The following is a 20021-nucleotide window of genomic DNA, read 5'->3' on the forward strand; positions in this document are numbered from 1 at the left end:
GGACCGAGAGCTAGCTAAAACCCAAACGGAAAGTTCTGAGATATTTAATGAGTTGTGGAACGTACATCGGAAAGACATATTAGAGCCATAGGAGAGAGAGTGTTTATTGCAGTTGACGAAAATATTGTCTCTATTGAGGTCGAGGTGGACTGCAACAGTGAACTAATCTGGTTGCGTATAACAAGTACAGGTGAAACCGAGTTAATTTTTGGGCGCTTTTACTGGCTACCCGACTCCACTGTGATAGTTCTAGAGTCTATGGTCAGTATCGCGTAAATACCCAGATCAAGCAATACTAGTTGGAGGCACCTTAACCTAACAAATATACTTGGGGGAGCCGGAAAATAAGTTTCCTCTCTCGACTGTGGTCAGAATTTTGTGTGAAAGGAAAAAAGAAAGAGAATGAGATATTAAAGAAGAGACATATCTTTATTTTTCGACATAATTTCCAAGTACATTGAGACATTTGTCACACCACTTTCTAAGCTTCAAAAAGCCTTCCAGGAAAAAAAAATCAGGGCGTTGCATACGGAAGAAGCGTTGAACGGCTTGTTTGACGTCAGCATTGCTGCCAAAGCGCCTTCCGCCGAGAGTTGAAGTTCGCTTTGATTATCTCATCCACCTTCCTGACATTTGCATCGGTAGTGGCCGTGCGCGTCCGTCCAGGTCTTGGTATGCCCTGCACGTGCTGACGTCCACCACTGAATTGCTGGCACCATCTCCGCAACATTTGCCTCGACATCACAGTTGACCCAATCACCTCAACAAGGCGGTTATGAATTTCTGTGCCTGGTACTCCACGTGCCCATTCACAGCGGATAATAGTTCTCACTTCCGCCTTTGACCACGACTCCAAAACGCACCTTCTCTCCATAGCTCCGGGAAAAGGTTGAGCGGCTGGCCTCCGCTTTGCGCAGGCACTGCGGGGGCGCCATCTTCTTGATCGCGGTCGACCTCCACGCAATGGTGTATCGGTGTCTTGCACGGTCGCGCTCTCTTGCCGTACCGTCTTTCGCCCATATTACACAACTCGTAGACTGGGATGTCTATGAATTTATCGCAGGGGACACAGACAGATGCTTTTGAGCACGTTTCCTGAAATCTCTCTTGAGCAACTAGAGGTCAGCCCACACGTAAAGGAAATATCTTAGAATTACTTTTGAATGCATTATGAGAACAGCAGTGATCAATGTCTTATAAATAATTACTACTAAAAACAGTCTTGATCACGATTTATTTAACAAGGTGACCGGTTTCGACCACTACTGTGGTCATCTTCAGACCATTGAGTAGGAACCTCTTTCTGTTGGAGAATCTCCAACAGAAAGAGGTTCCTACTCAATGGTCTGAAGATGACCACAGTAGTGGTCGAAACCGGTCACCTTGTTAAATAAATCGTGATCAAGACTGTTTTAGTAGTAATTAAATATCTTAGACCTTGTAGCTGCAAATAGGCCGGATCTTAGCGACAATCAGTATAGAAACGAGGATTAGCGATCATGTCATTGTAGCAACTATGGTCACGAAAGTCAAGGAGGCTAGGAGAGTGTTTCTGCTAGATGGAACAGATCAGTCTTTAGCTAGTGAATTGACGTCACACAGTTCCAGTAAGATTGACGTAGACGGATTATGGGAAAATTTAAGCGGATTGTAAATCGTGGTCTGGAGAGTTATGTGCCTAGTAAGTGGATAAAGGACGGAAAAGACCCGCCACGGATCTATAACGAAATTTGGAAGATGCTGATGAAGCAGAGGCTGTTAGACTCTCGGTTTAAAAGAGAACGCATCAATGACGACAAGCAAAGATTACCACAGATTCGTGCGTCTGTGAAAAGATCTATGTGCGAAGCAAACAACTACCACCATCATACCTTAGCAAAAGATCTGGCAGAGAAACCGAGAAAATTTTGGTCCTATGTTAAGTCGCCATGCTGGTCTGATACTTCCATTCAGTCCCTTGTTGACCAGTCTGGTGTGGCAGTTGACAATGAGAAATCGTTCACACAGGAAATTCGTACAAACATACCGTCATTTGGTCATCGGACAGACTCCCATATAGATCACTTAGTAACAGACATCCCTGGAGTAGAGAAAGGACTGAAAGTTCGCAATTATTGCGAACCTCTTGCCCAGCACAGTCCCAAGCGATTAGAAAAAGCGCAGGTGACTCCTGTATATAATAAGGGTAAAAGAACGGACCCTCAAAGTTAAAGACGAACACCCCTAACTTCGGTTTGCTGGAAAATCCTTGAACATATTCTCAGTTCGAATATAATAAATTTTCATTACACTGAGAAGCTGATGTCCACGAATCAGCATAGTTTTGGAAAACATCGCCCGTGCGAAACTGAGCTTGACCTTTTCTCACTTGATATACTAGTACTGCAAACTGTGGATGAAGGGCAACAGGCAGATCCCATATTTCTAGATTTCCGGAAATCATGTGACGTGATGCTAATTAGAGGCTGTTAACGAGCCTATGGAATTTCACAGATAAGTGAGTGACTTGTAGACTTTTTAAGTGGAATCCAACGTGTTGCCCTGGACGGCGAGTGTTTATCAGGTACAAGGGTATCGTCAGGAGTGGTCCAGAGTAGTGTGCTAGGATGGTTGTTGTTCTTTATGTAAACAAATGATTTGGCGGATGGGGGGGCAGCAATCTGCGGTTGTTTTCTGATGATGCTGCAGTGTTCGGTAAGGTGTCGAAGTTGTGTGATTGTAGGCAGAGCAAGATGACTTAGACAAAATTTCTAGTTGGTGTGACGAATGGCATATAACTGTAAAAGCGGGAAAAAGTAAGTTAATACAGATGAGTGGGAAAAACAAACCTGTAATGTTCCGATACAGCGTTAGTAGAGTACTGCTTAATAGAGCCAAGTCGTTTAAATATCTGGGCGTAACGTTGAAAACCGATATGAAATGGAACGAGCATGTCAGGACTGTGGTAGGGAAGGCGAATGGTCGACCTCGATTAATTAGGAAAATTTAAAGGAAGTGTGGTTCATCTGTAAAGGAGGCCGCATATAGTTCGCTGTTGCCACCTACTCTTGAGTACTGTGTAACGTATTACTATGTTGACGACGTTTCTCATCGAGCCATATACGTTATCTCGTATTTCTAGCTGCTTCTCTCACACAAATAATGATAAAAATTCAGAAATTCAGGGTCGCCACCAGCCCAAGCCCTTCCTAACCATTTAGAAAAAACGGAGCTGGAGAATTATTAGTTTAATTACTTTAATAATTTAATTACAAGTACGCAAATTTCTTTAAGCAGCCAGATAAATAGCACTCCAGGTCGTGCATGAAGCAACTTGATTAGTTCAGGAATGGAAATCAGAGTACGGGGGTAGTAAGATCGACACCAAAGGATTTATCTTCCACGAAAATTATTTATTGTAACTAAATATTTGGTTGCACATCCTAACTACACATAATTGGTGCCTGACTCGAAATATTTAAGTAAGAATTGCGTGAGAAAGAAACAGAGCACAATTTAACTACAGCAAGAAGAAACACAGAAGTCGGGGGTGGAAGACAATTATACTGTCATCTCCTTTGCATTAATACCATAAAAATATCTAAGTGAGATTTGCATTACGATTCTACGCATGCTGTATTCTGGACAGAGGTTTAACCAATACACAATGCTGTGCGATAATTATTTAACATACTGACTGCGTCTGCTGCTTGCAAACGGCCGAACTCGAGCACGTGGTGCATTCTGACTCAAACTGTTGTGCTGTTTTGTAGAAAGCGCACGGAAGAACAGATATTCTTGCAGAAATTGTAGCTCATTAAACAAGCAAACTGTTAAAATAAAGCCTATTGCGGTGCCGTGGTGAACCAGAAGGGTCATTGATTACCAAACACGTGGCACAAAATCGACACACAAAGACAAAAGCAATTTCCACAAAATATAAGATTAAAAATCATTAAAAAAATAACTCGCTTCACACGCTTCAGTTAAGCTGAAGTTCTTAAATATTTCAACCGTTAAACATAACGAAGTCCTAACTCAACCTGCTTCCTATCACCTGAAACCCCCCTTAAGAGCTACGATCCGTACTCACCAAGCGTTCACCGAACAGTGCCCCTTTCTCTTTCCAGCTCCTCGTGCAGCGGAAGCTATCAGAGGGGTAGCCCTCCGTCACCAACCTCACACACAAAAACAGCCTTCAACACAGCCCTCGAATAAGATGGGTAAACCTCTCTGTTCAGGTATTGGAAACCTAAGTTTGTCATCCTGTGCTCTCCTTTGAACGAGAAGCAACATCGTCTGCTCCCAGAAGACGATGACCATTTCAGCGATTCCCACAAAACAAAACGGAAACCCACATTAAAACACACATATAATAACCAATAGGCCTTATTTGAGTGCTCAGTCTTTCTGGAAGAGCTCATGAATTGAGCTAAAATCAGATAGTAAAATGAATAGGTTGTACCGAATTCGACAAGCGTCTTATGAAACCACTTCACAGAGACGTTTCAACTGCTCCAGGTCGTATTGAAGGAGGACGTAGAAGCCTTCCAGAGGCGAGATGCTTGATTTGTTAGTAGTTGATTCGAGCAATACGCAAGCGTTACGGAGATGCTTTGGGAATTCATATGGGAACCACTGTAGGGAGGAACACTATTGAGAAAATTTAGAGAACCAGCATTTTAAGCTGTCTGCCGAATGATTCTACTGCCACCAACATTGATTGCGCGTAACGACCACGAAGATAAGATACGAGCAATTAGGACCCTTACGAAGGGATATAGATAGTCGTTTTATTTGCAAGTGAGACAGGAAAGGAAATGACGAGTAGTGGTTCATTGTACCCTCCGCCACGCGTAGTACGGTGGCCTGCGTAGTATCTATGCAGATGTAGACATCTGTACCTTCAGTAGTTCAAACATTGTTTTCATTTTTGGGGACAACATATTAAAGTTAGCATCTCAAGACCCAGCACAGTGCATACACACTATGTCATCAAAAGTATCAGGACACCTGGCTGAAAATGGCTTACAAGTTCGTGGCACTCTCCATTGGTAATGCTGGAATTGGCCCACCATTAGTCTTGATGACAGCTTCCATTCTCGCGGGCATACGTTCAATCAGGTGCTGGAAGGTTTCTTGGGGAAAGGCACCCCATTCCTCACGGAGTGATGCATTGACGAGAGGTATCGATGTCTGTCGGTGAGGCCTGGCACGAAGACGGTGTTCCAAAACATGCCATAGGTGTTCTGTAGAATTCAGGTCAGGACTCTGTGCAGGCCAGTCTATTACAGGGATGTTATTGCCGTGGAACCACTCCGTCACAGGCCGTTAATTATGAACAGGTGCTCGATTGTGTTGAAAGAAGCAATCACACCATCCCCTAACTACTCTTCTACTCTTCAACAGTAGGAAGCAAGAAGGTGCTTAAAACATCAATGTAGGCCCATGCTGTGATAGTGCCACGCAAAACATAAGGGGTGCAAGCCCCTCCATGAAAAACGCGACCATATCTAACACCATCGCCTCCGGATTTTACTGTGGTCACTAACCACGCTGGCTGATGTTCACCGGGCATTTACCATACCCACACCCTGCCATCGGATCGCCACATTGTGTACCGCGACTCGTCACTCCACACAAAGTTTTTCCACTCTTCATTCGTACAATGTTTACGCTCCTTACACCAAGCGAGGCGTCGTTTGGCATTTACCGGCGTGATGTGTGGCTTATGAGCAGCCACTCGACCATGAAATCTAAGATTTGTTACCTCCCGTCTGTCATAGTACTTGCAGTGGCTCCTGGTGCAGATAGGAATTCCTGTGTGATGGTCTGGATAGATGTCTGTCTATTACACATTACGATCCTCTTCAACTGTCGGCGGTCTCTATCGGTCAACAAACGAGGTCGGCCTGTGCGCCTTTGTGCTCTACATGTCCCTTCACGTTCCCACTTTACTGTCATATCGGAAACAGTGTACGTAGGAATGTTTAGGACTGTAGAAATCACGCGTACAGATGTATGATACCATGACACACAATCACCTGACCACGTTCGAAGTCCGTGAGTTCCGCGGAGCGTTCCATTCTGCTCTCTCACGATGTCTAATGCCTACTGAGGTCACTGATATGGAGTACCTGGCAGTATGTGGCAGCACAATGCAACTAATATGAAAAACGTATGTTTTTGGGGGTGTCTGGATACTTTTGATCATATAGTTTGTTGTAAATGGGACCAGGTTAGATGCTGTGATATCTATAGCCACGGACAGACCCAGTCTGTGGTGAACACATGTTGAAGTGCTATTTAATGAGGCCGTTGAGAATGTTTTGGACCATAAAGATCATTAGCAGGAGGAGAAGTGTACAAGTGCATGTATGTATGTTATACCTACATCTGCTAGTATTACTTCTATACACAGCTATTCTATACAGGTCGAGTTTACAGACGATATACTCATGTCTATTATTGCTCCACTGGATTTGAATGCAATACAAGCTGAATGTAAAGAATAAAAAAAATTGTTTGGAATGTATTGTAGAGTGATGTCTGAGGTTGACGTAGAACAAAATGAATGACAATTTTTATCAGTAGCGATTCTTTCCACACTGAAAAAAATTGTATGTTAACAATGTATAAAAACTGAATCGATACTTTTACAAGTTGCAAAATGTTTTAATCAATCATACATATTCCCCATGAGACCTAACACTTCAGCTGTTGGAGAGAGGCTTAGCAGTTCGTAAAGCTGTAGTCCGAGAGAGGAACTTCACAGTAATGTTCTTGCTATATGAAAAGGGCTTAGAACATTGTACATGAGGTAAAACAGCAGTTTAGCTGTTGTGTCAAAGAGAGAGAAAACAGCTCATACATTTACAGTTGTTGTTGGATATAACAGAATAGACAGAATGTGTGAGGTCCATTATGGCCAGTTAAGAGGAATAGTAACCCAAGCTTTTGTATGACTCCATTTCAATCAGTTACCTAAGTTGTGTGGACTGTAATTTGGGTAGTCTATTTTTCACTAAAAAAATCTATCACTTTACTGGCTGATTTATAAATTGTAACAAAACGCCACTTGATACAGCAAAATTGTAACAAAATATTCATATTACAGCACAACTGTAAAAAAACGCCCATGTTACAGGAAAAATGATAAGAAAATGCCTAATGTTACCTCACATTTGGTATGAAATATTTTATAAATCACTGTATACCTTCTGCAGTTCCGCTGATTCCGTTTATGGTGCCATCGAGCAAACTATTAGGCCTAGCCGCCATCTTCATGCCATAGATAGATGGTAGTTTTCTTTACCAAAATTTAGTTATTCTTCCTGTATTACATTATTATATTTAGCAGATGAAGGTTTCCCATGAACTAAGTACGTTGCTGTAACTCTAAATACAGTAGCCCTATACACCTCTAATAGATGTGAGATGATTGTCTCCTATTTGTCCTTTTAAAAATCTGTCAGTTTTGATACTAAGATTTATTAACACCATTGTAACGGTCGTATATTTCCTGCCAGCACCACGATAAATTCTGTGGCTAAGGAGTAACTAGAAACTAGGTTCCAGAGAACAGGTATTATCCATACCACCGCATATTTTACCCAACCTATATAGCTACACATGGAACTTGCAGCTTCCTAGTTGTTGAGATACTCTTTGGATATTATCTACAAATTTCGCTAGCCACAAGTTTCATAATTGCTGTGAGAGATCATGATGAACGAGTGTTCTGTGCATGGCTGTGTTGGCTTAGCCGCTGCAGCTGTATAAGGCGGGTGACCTTGAACGAGGTTCGCCTGGCTGCCACTAGAGCACGCAGGACCGTGCTATAGTTCTAACTAAGCACGGTCCGCTGGAAAAATAAGTTTCCGGCCGCCATTGCGGTTTATCGGCGCGCTATTTCCTGCCGTGCGCAGCCAGCTTCTAATTAGCTGCAGGAAGAGTGACGTATGGCTCAGCTCTTATCTGTATGCACTGGCTGCTACGTCATGTTCTGACGACTTTCTGTGCCTGTATATTAGGAGGCAACTGCATTTAATTTAACACGAGGCAACTGCATGTTTTACACAGCCATGCAGCGTTGTTATTGATTACTAATGATTATAATCATATGTTTCTCTATTTCTGCAGGAGTTCCGACTCCTGGGGAGGTGGGTGGGTTTTTTACAGACTGCTACACATTGATCTTGCCATAAGCCGAGAAGCGATTCTTCTTGGTGTTTCAGCTCACTGGGGCACTCTGGGATGCTCTCTGGGGCACTCTTGGATGCTCTGTGGGGTATTGTTTATTTTATTGTTCAGTTTAAAGTTGCGAAGCATCCTTATCTATCTCGTGAGATTTTTTTTTTAAAAAGTGTAATTGAAAACGTATCAACACTCTTGTATACTGGCATTCTGCTCCTTCTTCTATACATTCTCCTCCTGTACGGCATGGCTGTGTGTATCGTGCGGCTGCCTCGAGTCGAATGAGCCTGCAGCTGCCTCAGTAGCGGATGCTGTTACTGATAAGAACTGGGCGCTGCAGGAAGTAGAGCGCCGATAAACCGCAATGGCGGCCGGAAGCAGCATTTTTCCAGCGGACCGTGCTTAGTTAGAACTATAGTATGGTCCTGCGCACTCTAGCGGCAGCCAGGCGAACCTCGTTCAAGGTCACCTGCCTTATACAGCTGCAGCGGCTAAGCCAACACAGCCATGTGCTGTTCAGTTATTATATGTGTACATCTATTTCTGCCAATAAACTATCTTCTATCGTGTTGCCCAGAGAGATGTATAACAGCTAGTTTTGAAAGTTCTTGAGGTTAAGCTGTGCAACACCACTGCAATACATATGAAGAACAATAAAATTCGCTGTATCTATGCACCATACTGTGTACAGTTATTTCGTCTTAAGAAGCTGTAGCTCTTGTGGGCGACCTCTATCGACCAATTTTTTCTCTCCTTTATCCAGCCTGGTTTTACAGGAACTACTCAGGCATTCTACCAGCGAATCTCTTTAGTAAGCATACCGCGTCTTGTACACGTCCAACGCGGCGCTCAGGATCACAGCACCAGGTGCAAGTGTCCTGTATTCTTTGCATATTTCTTTGCCCGGGCAGTCGTCCGAGGTGCTCTCTGGTGCTACTTTGGCATTGTCTTAGGTTTCACAGCACCTAGCCCGACTGGCAGTTTTTAAACGTTTTAAAATTTTTATGGATTTCTTTTATGTGTCTTGCTGCGTGAAAAATTATCTCTCGTTTCTTGCTGTTTTCAGTACGACACCTGAAGATGGGCCTATAAGAGCTTGAAAGCGGTAGTGTGTTAAATAAAGGAACCTTACAGCTGTAGCGGTATTTTCAACCTCTGGTATAATGGTCAGTTGCGGATGTTCTTCCGACAGGACTGTTTGTAAAAGCTAATAGTCGCAGAAATTGTTGTCTTGAATGTCACATTTTCTCATTTTCCGTCTTTTTGCGAGAAATTCCGTTGCAGAAACATTAACAGTCCGATATATCACTGTCCTTCAAGCGTGAGTCCAATAAAGGTTGCCAGTCCCACTAGAATACGGCTCACTGTACCCTGAGTCCCGTTCGCTGATAGCGAACTGCTCTACATTTGCGTGCGATCGTTTGGCTGTTGATCCACGTGGTTGTATGGCTGGTCCCAGTGGTGGACTATGGTAATATAACACCATGAGTTCCCATACAAGCATGCAGCGGACCCAGCTGACACACGATCAAATGAATTACTGGACCCTTCACCTTTTCCACCTGCAGCGTTTTTACCTCGTCTGCTAGATGACACCGTAGTCTGGCGTCTACCACTGCTGTCAGTTTTCTCGTCTCACATTCCTGCCCACAACTAGGTTACATAACCACTTCTCTCGCAACATGCCGCTCATTTTGTCAAGTGTATTTGCCAGTTGTTGATGGTTATGACTCTGCTTAAAAATAAATACAATCGTATTTTATTCTCAGATATGATGGGTACTTTGTGTCGAAGGGCATGAAAGATAAGCAGTGGTTATATCATATCCCCTATGTTATTCAAACTGTATATTGAGCAAGCAGTAAAGGAAACAAAAGAAAAATTCGGAGTAGGAATTAAAATTCATGGAGAAGAAATAAAAAATTGAGGTTCGCCGTCGACATTGTAATTCTGTCAGAGACAGCAAAGGACCTGGGAGAGCAGTTAAACGGAATGGACAGTGTCTAGAAAGGCGGATATAAGATGAACATCAAGTAAAACGAGGATAATGGAATGCATTCGAACTAGGTCGGGTGATGCTGAGGGAATTAGATTAGGAAATGAGACACTTAAAGTAGTGAATGAGTTTCGCTATTTGGGGAGCAAAATAACTGATGATGGTCGAAGGAGAGAGGATATAAAATGTAGACTGGCAATGGCAAGGAAAGCGTTTCTGAAGAAGAGAAATTCGTTAACATCGAGTATTGATTTAAGTGTCAGGAAGTCGTTTCTGAAAGTATTTGTAGGGAGTGTAGCTATGTATGGAAGTGAAACATGGACGATAATTAGTTTAGACAAGAAGAGACTAGAAGCTTTCGAAATGTGGTGCTACAGAAGAATGGTGAACATTAGATGGGTAGATCACATAACTAATGAGGAGGCATTGAACAGAATTGGGGAGAAGAGAAATTTGTGGCACAACTTGACTAGAAAAAGGGATCGGTTGGTAGGACATGTTCTGAGGCATCAAGGATCACCAATTTAGCATTGGAGGGCAGCGTGGAGGGTAAAAATCGTAGAGGGAGTCCAAGAGATGAATACACTAAGCAGATTCAGAAGGATGTAGGTTGCAGTAGGTTCTGGGAGATGAAGAAGCCTGCACAGGATGGAGTAGCATGGAGAGCTGCATCAAACCAGTCTCAGGACTGAAGACTACAACAACAACAACAACAAACAACTTTGTGTTTGCTGATCAGCCAAATAGCATAATAGCTTGTTTGTGGGTGTTTGGTACGAAATACTCACTGATTCTGTGTATCAGGTATCCGACAGTTTGTTGGTAGGTTTGTGGAGGTATGTGGTATTTTACGTCTACGCACAGGTCACCAGTTTGCGTAAATAACGGGCCGCTGATTTGTGTACGTGGTGATGCTAGCAGATAGCGACCCAGATGGGTTCCGTAGGATTTACATCAGGCGAATTCGGCGGCCGAGACATCATCTTGAGTTGACTATAGTGCTCCTCAGACCACTGTAGCACGTTTAGAGTCCGAGACATAGATAATTATTCTGCTGAAAGATGAAACCGCAGTCGGGGAAGATGTCCAGCAGGTGGTTCGCAGCTCCCAGCTTGTCTTCCATCACAACCACAGGTTCCATTCAAGCGCAGGAGAATGTCTCTAATAGCATGATACTGCTCCCAACAGCTCGTGTCCGTGGAGCGCTGCGCGTTTGGAGCCGGCGTTCACCTCGATGACCGCTTTTCTAAAGACGACCATCGACCTAGTGTAGCAAAAATGTGATTCACCAGAAGATCCGACATGTTTCCGTTGATCGACCGTCGAATCCCTGTGGTCCCGTGCCCACTGCAATCGTAACTGACGGTTTAGTTGGGTCAACATGTGAACACGTAGGGGTGGTCTGCAGCGGAGCTCCACGTTCAACAATGATCGATGAACGGTGTGCTCCAAAACACTTGTGGCGTGCCACAGAATTGTTCTCTTTCGGCAGAGACGCCACCGATTATTATCTCTCCTACTCTGTAGAGTAGACTAGCCTCCTACCGCCACTTTCTGTGAAGAATCCTGGATGTCCAACCATTGTTGTTCAGCTCCTAGTGGTAATTTCACTATCGTTCTACCTCTTTCTGTAGATGTTTACGACATTAGCACGTGAACATTCGACCAGTTTCGTCATTTTAGATACTCGCTCACAGGCTCTGCGTAATAATAATGTGGCCTTCGACAATGTCGCTTGTCGTAATGCATTTCTCCATTTTCAGCCCATATCTTCGCTATCGTGATCTGCTCCGATTACATACTTTTGTTACCACGTCACGTGCTTTGCAATGCCAGCAGGCGACATCAAACGTCGCTGTGGGCAGTGGTCATAATGTTTTGGATTATCAGCGTATGACGTACACGTTTGGATGGATTAGGAAGGCTGACTCACCATAAGGCCGATTAGTGTTTGTTTAATAGCTCACACCCATAGCACACATTAATTTTCAGTTGTAAATTTTATGAATAAAAGGTGCCTGAACCTTTCGCCTCCATAGCCACTGTATATGTTCTTATCAGAGGATGAGGACACATCTGTGAGTTTCGAATTTCTTACATGGGCAACTGCAGTAACATTGTGTTGTAGGAGGTATGTGTGGGTCACTGCAGAAATTTTCCACAACTTTTAACTTGGGCTTACGGGCTCGTGGGGTCTAAATTAAAACAGTGTTCTCCATGGTCTGAATGGGAGGTGGCGGCAATCCTGGAGGCAGTGTGGAGGAGGCAGACAACCCCACTAGTTCCACAATCTTGGACTCTCAATTTCCAGTAGTTTAACTTAGAACGTGTAGGTACTTGGATTCTAAACTTCGTACTCAGTGACTGAATTCTAGGCTATGCGAAAGCAGCTGAGGCATATACAGGGTGAAAAGTATTTAAACCGACAAACTCTGGGAGGTTTAGGGGACATCAAATTCCCTAATGTCATTTTTTCCTATGAGGATTATTTAAACCGGTGGAGGCCGTATTACGCTCTTCAGCTGTTAGAGGCCGTATTACGATCTTCAGTAGTTAGAGGGCGTATTACGCTCTTCAGTTATAGGCAACTGCTGTCCACAAGTGTAATAGTGCATTGTCTCTGTTTACTAATGGAGCGATACACCTGGAGTGAGTACACTGATATGGTTGGTGCGTACTACGTAGCGCAACACAACGGAGGAGCTGCACAGCGGGTTTATCAACAACAATATCCTTATCGCCGTATCCCGCATCATACGACTTTTGCTGCTGTGTACCAACGTCTGCGTGAGACCCGGTCATTTAGCAGATTACCTGGACAGGGACGTCGTCGCATGGTAAGAACGCTGCAATTTGAGGAAGCTGTCTTGCAGCATGTGGAGCGGGATCCTTCAATCAGCACTCGTGCAATTGGACGTAACATATGGACGAATCAGACGAATGTAAGAACAGTCCTTCGAGAGCAATTGTTACGTCCATTTCACTTACAGCGTGTCCGCAAACTGGAATCAGTTGATTATCCGTCCAGAGCACAGTTTTCAAATGGCTCTGAGCACTATGGGACTTAACTTCTGAGGTCATCAGTCCCCTAGAAATTAGTACTACTTAAACCTAACTAACCTACGGACATCACACCATCCATGCCCGAGGCAGGATTCGAACCTGCTACCGTAGCGGTCTCGCGGTTCCAGACTGAAGCGCCTAGAACCGCTCGGCCACACCGGCCGGCAGCACAGTTTTCGCAGTGGTACCTGGAACAGTGTGAAATGCATCCTACATTTCCATCCTCTGTGTTGTTTACCGATGAAGCAACGTTCTGGCGTGATGGAGTCTTCAACATGCACAATTCGCATGTTTGGAGTGAGGGTAACCCACATGTCACAGTTACCAGCGCTCATCAAGTGCGATTCTTCGTTAATGTGTGGATCGGTGTTGTTGGAGACTGTTTAGTTGGGCCGTATCTGCTACCTAGGCCATTAAATGGCAGGCACTATTACAATTTTCTCGCCAGAGCATTGCTAGAATAGCTGGAAGACGTCCCGCTCCCTACAAGACAACGCATGTGGTTCCAACATGACGGGGCGCCTGCATATTTCAGTCGTCGTGTGCGTCGATTTTTGGACCGACGGTTCCCAGAAACGTGGACTGGCAGAGGTGGTCCTGTAGCATGGCCTGCTCGATACCCTGATATGTCCTTTCTGGACTTTTTTGTGTGGGGAGAGATGCGCAACCTTGTTTACGCATCTCCCGTTATATCAGAAGAGGATCTGGTTGTCCGGATAGTAGCAGCAGCAGGAAGAATTCAGGATACTCCGGGGGTTTTGCCCTTGTCAGACAGAACATGAGCCGACGGTGTAACCTATGTTTACGTGTCAATGGAGGCATTTTTGAAAATCTACTGTAATTGAAATTGGGTTGTGTTAATGTGTTGTCTCTTGGTCATAACAAATGGAAAAGTGCCCGCATCTCGTGGTCGTGCGGTAGCGTTCTCGCTTCCCACGCCCGGGTTCCCGGGTTCGATTCCCGGCGGGGTCAGGGATTTTCTCTGCCTCGTGATGGCTGGGTGTTGTGTGCTGTCCTTAGGTTAGTTAGGTTTAAGTAGTTCTAAGTTCTAGGGGACTTATGACCACAGCAGTTGAGTCCCACAGTGCTCAGAGCCATTTTTTGAAATGGAAAAGTGTTTGTTGGTTTAATTAATTTGCCGCCAGAGAAATCTTCCTCTACCGGTTTAAATACTCCTCATAGGAAAAAAATTACATTGGGGAAAATATTTGTTTTGATGTCCCCTACAACCTCCCAGAGTTTGTCGGTTTAAATGCTTTTCACCCTGTATATGGATGCAAAGGGGCGGTCGAGGTGATGTGACTCCGGTGCTTTCCTAGCTTGCTGATGACCTCAGATGTTAAGTCCCATAGTGCTCAGAGACATTTGAACCATTTAGCTTGATCGGCAGCGGCTGCGGCAGCAGTGGTGTATGTAGCACAACTGACCTGGCGACCATGAAGCCTCGTCCTGTATCCCCAGATTCGCCAACTTGGATTTTGGCATTACATGACTCGGGAAAACACAGTGAACGTCTTAGATTCTGACGTTACCTCTGAGGAGGGCCATTAGGACAAATGATGTGGCAACGATGCACCGAGTGAGGTGGCGCAGTGGCTAGCACACTAGACTCGCATTCGGGAGGGCAAAGGTTCATTCCCGTGTCCGGCCATCCTGATTTAGGTTTTCCGTGATATCCCTAAATCGCTCCAGGCAAATGCCGGGATGGTTCCTAGTCCGATGAGATCTATGAACTCGCTGTCTGGTCTCCTCCCCCAAAACAACCCAACCCAACCCAACAATGCAGTCTGGACCCAGGCCAACCATCTAGGGTTCTACACCCGCCATCTTGGATTTTGACATAGGGCTCTGCTCATGTCAGCAGTGTTGGATTTAATGCTTACGACAATTGGGTTTGATCTGTTATCTTGGATCTATAAATTTCTCGCCATTCTACACTTGGAGTGATTGAGCTTTTGGAATTTTCCACGATCTTTTGTCTTTCCCGCCCTTTTATAATAGGCCAACTGAACTGTGACCTCAGAGGGGTGGGTGGAGAAATCTGGAAACATTGCACTGTGATGTCATCGATGATGTCATCAGCAACGCAGCCTAGGCTCAAGCATTATCAGCCTCCTGCTCTGAGAAATTATTGATCTTCCTGTAAATTATATATGTTTAAATGGAGGTTGATAGGGTCGAAGGAAAGGGGAAAGTTGTTGCCTGGACAAGGGAGAATAATCAACTTTTTAAGAGAGTTAAAAAAGAAAGACATTGCATGGGGGCTTAATTAATTTAAAAAAATGCAATGCAAATACTTTTTATTTTTTTAGTAGCTGAATGTTCGACTACGAAGTCTCGTAAACGGTTGGCCCTGACTAGTATTATTACGCAATCTGACTGCATAGAACAACAACAAAGAAAGAAAGAAAATTTCCGTTAACACAATTAATTAATTAAGTCCCCAGCAACTATAAAACGTACAAAACCAAAGCACAAGTGTAACTGTTCTGTGTGTGGAAGTGTGATTCAACGTACGCATCTGGCACGGTTCTTCTTCAATAACACAAGAAATTTTAAATATCATTTATACTGAAGTAATTAAAGAAAATAGAAATACTATAATTATGCAAGAAAACCAGAATTACACTCTAATCCAAGAACACAAGCCAGATGCTTTGTTGACTGAACCTGTAATGACGCATTATTCAAGACATTGAAATAATGAGAAAAAAAAGCGAGTTTTGGTACCTTCATACATATTGATGAAAAGCACTCTAATCATTACAATATCTCCATTAGAACAACATCTGCTGTCTAGCCCATCAAACAACTGCATAAAACATGGAACAAGCACTCCCTACTACATCATCTCGACAAGCACTCCCTACCACGACCTCTCGACAAGCACCCTTCACTACGACATCTCAGCAAGCACTGCACTCCGCTACTTCTCAATAATCACTGCCAGTGGAGGCGGCCGAACCATACTCTCTAGCGCGATCTCTGGCGCTGTGGCTCAGTGTAGCCACCTTTCAACATTATACATCACTTTATATTATTACGAAGATGCAAAACACGCTACTGAAGTGCGTGTGTTGTTCAGAAGTTCGGCGCAAAATTCGTTCGGATATGCATGCATGTCCAAAACAGCCTTTCATCGGATTTCTGAACATCTTAGGTCCAGCAATATCGTATTTATCCGACGATATCGGGCAAGCGACTTTGAATTATTATGTCTCCCATACAGGGGAATATACATAATGTATGTACGAGTGCAGGTTGCAGACATATGGTTAATGACGTACGGTAATTTAGATGTGGCCGTGGGTCGTACTCAGACAGCGTTATGGTAACAATATCGCTCGCGATAAGAGGGAAATGGGGATTTGAGTCCCGATCTGGCACAAATTTTCACTACCTTCATTCCGTTATACAGCTGATGGCTGTCCGTATTCGCAAATGAGAATACATTTCATAACTATGCTAAAGGTAATGAGGTAACTCATCTTTCCACGTATTTTGAAAAGAACATTTCAAAGAAATTGATAACAAGTGGCTTTGGTATCCAGATTAAAATGTTATGCATCACTGTAATAACAAATTCACTGTTTGGAGTAAAAGGAATTTCTCATTTTCGTAAGTTTATATTTACTGTAAGAGTTCATTTGTAATAAACATTCAGGAAATCGGAAAGTCAGTGTCTTAAGAATAATAATTTGATCACATTTGTACTAACAAGCAGAATATGTGTTACAGGTGGAGAAGGCGACAGCATTGCCGCCCCATCGTAATGGATGGGTGCTGCAATATGCCGTTAATTGTTTTACTGATCGCGAGTGCACCTGAACCGCGGTAAAGTATTTGTGAAAAAGGATATTTCCCTCTAATTAAAACAAAAGGGCCGCTGTTCCAGTTGGAAAATTCTCACTGTTACATTAATTATTTGACACAGTGGCGTATGTATAGTATAATCATATGAGCACTACAATTACGTAACTTTAAATTATGCGTAATGACACAATCATTTTGCTAATGGTAATGAATTTCGATTACACTGTATCCCATTGCCTAAAAATACTCAGTAGTAAGAGTACGTACTTAATTACTGGACTTTTATGGACTTGTACATGATGACCGATTACTTTTTAACAAACAAACTTTTACGTCCCAGGTTTAGTCCAACTTAATCCAAAAATAAATTTTATAAATAATTTATCTATAGCAGAAGTAGCATAATAACTGTTAATGGACGCTATATTCTTTAGTACGGCAAATTCTATTGTAATTTCGCACTCCGGCAAAGAAGTTATAACAGTTTATTTACGATTTGAAGTATTACAATTTTTGCTATCGTGAGTGTGGTGATTCGTTATTAATACATCAGAACCGGTTAGTTTTTTTTTATATTCCAAAAGCGTTCTTCGCATTCACATTGCTTATTGTCATTTTAAGGAAATCTGTGAGGTTATTCGTCTCTACTTTTCCTGTAAACATTACTCGGTTATCGTATACTGTATATTCTAGCCATGGCATGGACTTCCTGTGTGTTACATTTGAACAGCAGAAACGGATCATTGGCATATCTTTAATAATAAATTATTTTTCCCGTAATGTTTCGATTGTCTTGAAAAACTTTTGTTCTTGACCATTAATAAAAATATCTGTCGAAACGTAATATTATTGGAAAGTAGAACTCATTCGCACAGTCAATTAATTCTTCTAAACTTTTATTCTTAGTGCAGAGGAAGTTCTTTCCGTTCAACGATTACAAAATGCTTTACAAATATGAACAAACAATAATTTTCAAATAGATTCCTACAAATACGAGTGTAAAGGACAGAATGAAATTATGTTAAAAATTTTGGCGAAATGATAAGTAAATCGTAAAAGAGAATTTACAGCTTTGTTGGAGCATTACCAAAAAGCCGTATGGGAAGGTCTGTGGCATATTTAAATAGAGCTCCATCTGAAGAAAGAGAAAGAAAAGACAATCATATACTGCAGCAATTCATAAAACAACAATCTCTCAGCTTCAGTAACTTATATCTGTTGACATGATGTGTTTCTCCAGCATTGTCCAATCATCAGGCGCCTAAATTTTATTTATATATCAATCATTAATTACCAGTGTATCCATACGTAGTAAGAGAGGACTGTTTCTTGGATATGCCAGTAAGATTTATCGACAAAAAATCTAATTGTAACTTCACATGAATTGGAAACTAACAGTTGATGTACAAATCGCATTCAGGCACTTGATGATGACAGGGCACTGCTGAAACGACTAGTGTCAGTAAATACTGGATGATGAAAGTGTCTAAAGCTCATAAAGTGTTATTTAACAAATTCAGTAACACAGTCAAGACCTCAGCGATTCCATGTAATATAGACGAATTTAAATTTTATCTGTTTTCATCATATCGTAGTTGATCATCGTTGCAATGCAATAAGGACTCAAATTAATGAATAGCAAAAAATTTACCTCTGTGTCATTTTTTGTGTGCACGTAATCAACCAAATAAGAAAATGTGGCTCGTTTTCTCCAATGAGGATTATTGAGAGACAGAATTTAATAATTAGGGTTTATATGTTTCCTTTCCAGTAATTCAACGAGGCACTGTTTGGATAATTCTGAACCTTTGACTGCATTTACGAAGGACAAAAACTTCGGATAAAATTTAAAAAAGGCCTTCTACGCGTTGCTCTTGTTTCGCAATATAGAGCAGATGTTGCCAACGAGTCTCCTTGTCCGCCTAGAGGCAGCCAGGAGAGGAATAATATGTGATAGCCAATCGACAGCTTTTAAGTAGCTATGTACCGCTATCATACGAATTAATGGCATTTTGCGGAAAGCCTTTACTTATAATTCTGATTATGCCGCGTATTAACGACGTTTCTGTTATAAATTCAAGGTTATTGAACTATTAGTCTTTAAATATTATAATATATCAAAGGTTTCGCCACAAGCAGAGAATCTCAATTGCGGTGGCAGAGCTTTAGCCTAACCGTAGGTTTTTGTTGAGTTGGAATAGTCTGGTTGTGAGTCCGTGAAGTCGATTGCGGATGTGGAATAACGGTTGTGGATATAAACCGAACCATATCGGCGGCTGAAGTCTACATTAGCTTGGCATCTGATACTTTCTTTCTCCATTATTTTCTGATTAAGTGTGTCCACAGGAATGCCAGCATGTGGGGAAGGTAGAAAATGAAAACTCAGTCTTAAATTATTTATTACTTTCATGCGTGTTTTTGTCCATGTAAACGATGTACTTTTTTCTGAACTTTCAAACCATATTCTAGCACCTGGTATGTTATCATTGTTGTTACGTCAAGTATATATCTCCCCCGCAATCGACACTAAAACATTTCGTAACACCATTGGCTATGCAAATCAACTCTGGCTCTGAGCACTATGGGACTTAACAGCTGAGGTCATCAGTCACAAATCAGCTCTTCCGCCGTCACAAGATCTGATGATTGCTTGCGACGGGCGTAACCAACAAACATTTCTATTAATAAATCAGATCGTGGGCTACATTTCCTAAAGTTTTCCGATATTTATCAGGTGATTTTATTATTTAGCAGATAATTCGTCCTATCGTGTTTATGGGACGCTTCTCGCATTCATGCCTTGAAAATTGTTTAGCTTGGTTGTCTGAGCACGCTTATGTTTCATTTCGGTAAGTTAGTTTTATTGAACCGTGGTTTACTTTCAAAATCTTTTCTTAAAGAATTTACTTTATTTACTAGCGATTCATCAAAACATTAACACATTTAATCACACTTATGTGAGTGTGGGAGTAGT

The sequence above is a fragment of the Schistocerca nitens genome, unplaced genomic scaffold, assembly GCF_023898315.1.
Source record: "Schistocerca nitens isolate TAMUIC-IGC-003100 unplaced genomic scaffold, iqSchNite1.1 HiC_scaffold_375, whole genome shotgun sequence".
Classification (NCBI taxonomy): domain Eukaryota; kingdom Metazoa; phylum Arthropoda; class Insecta; order Orthoptera; family Acrididae; genus Schistocerca; species Schistocerca nitens.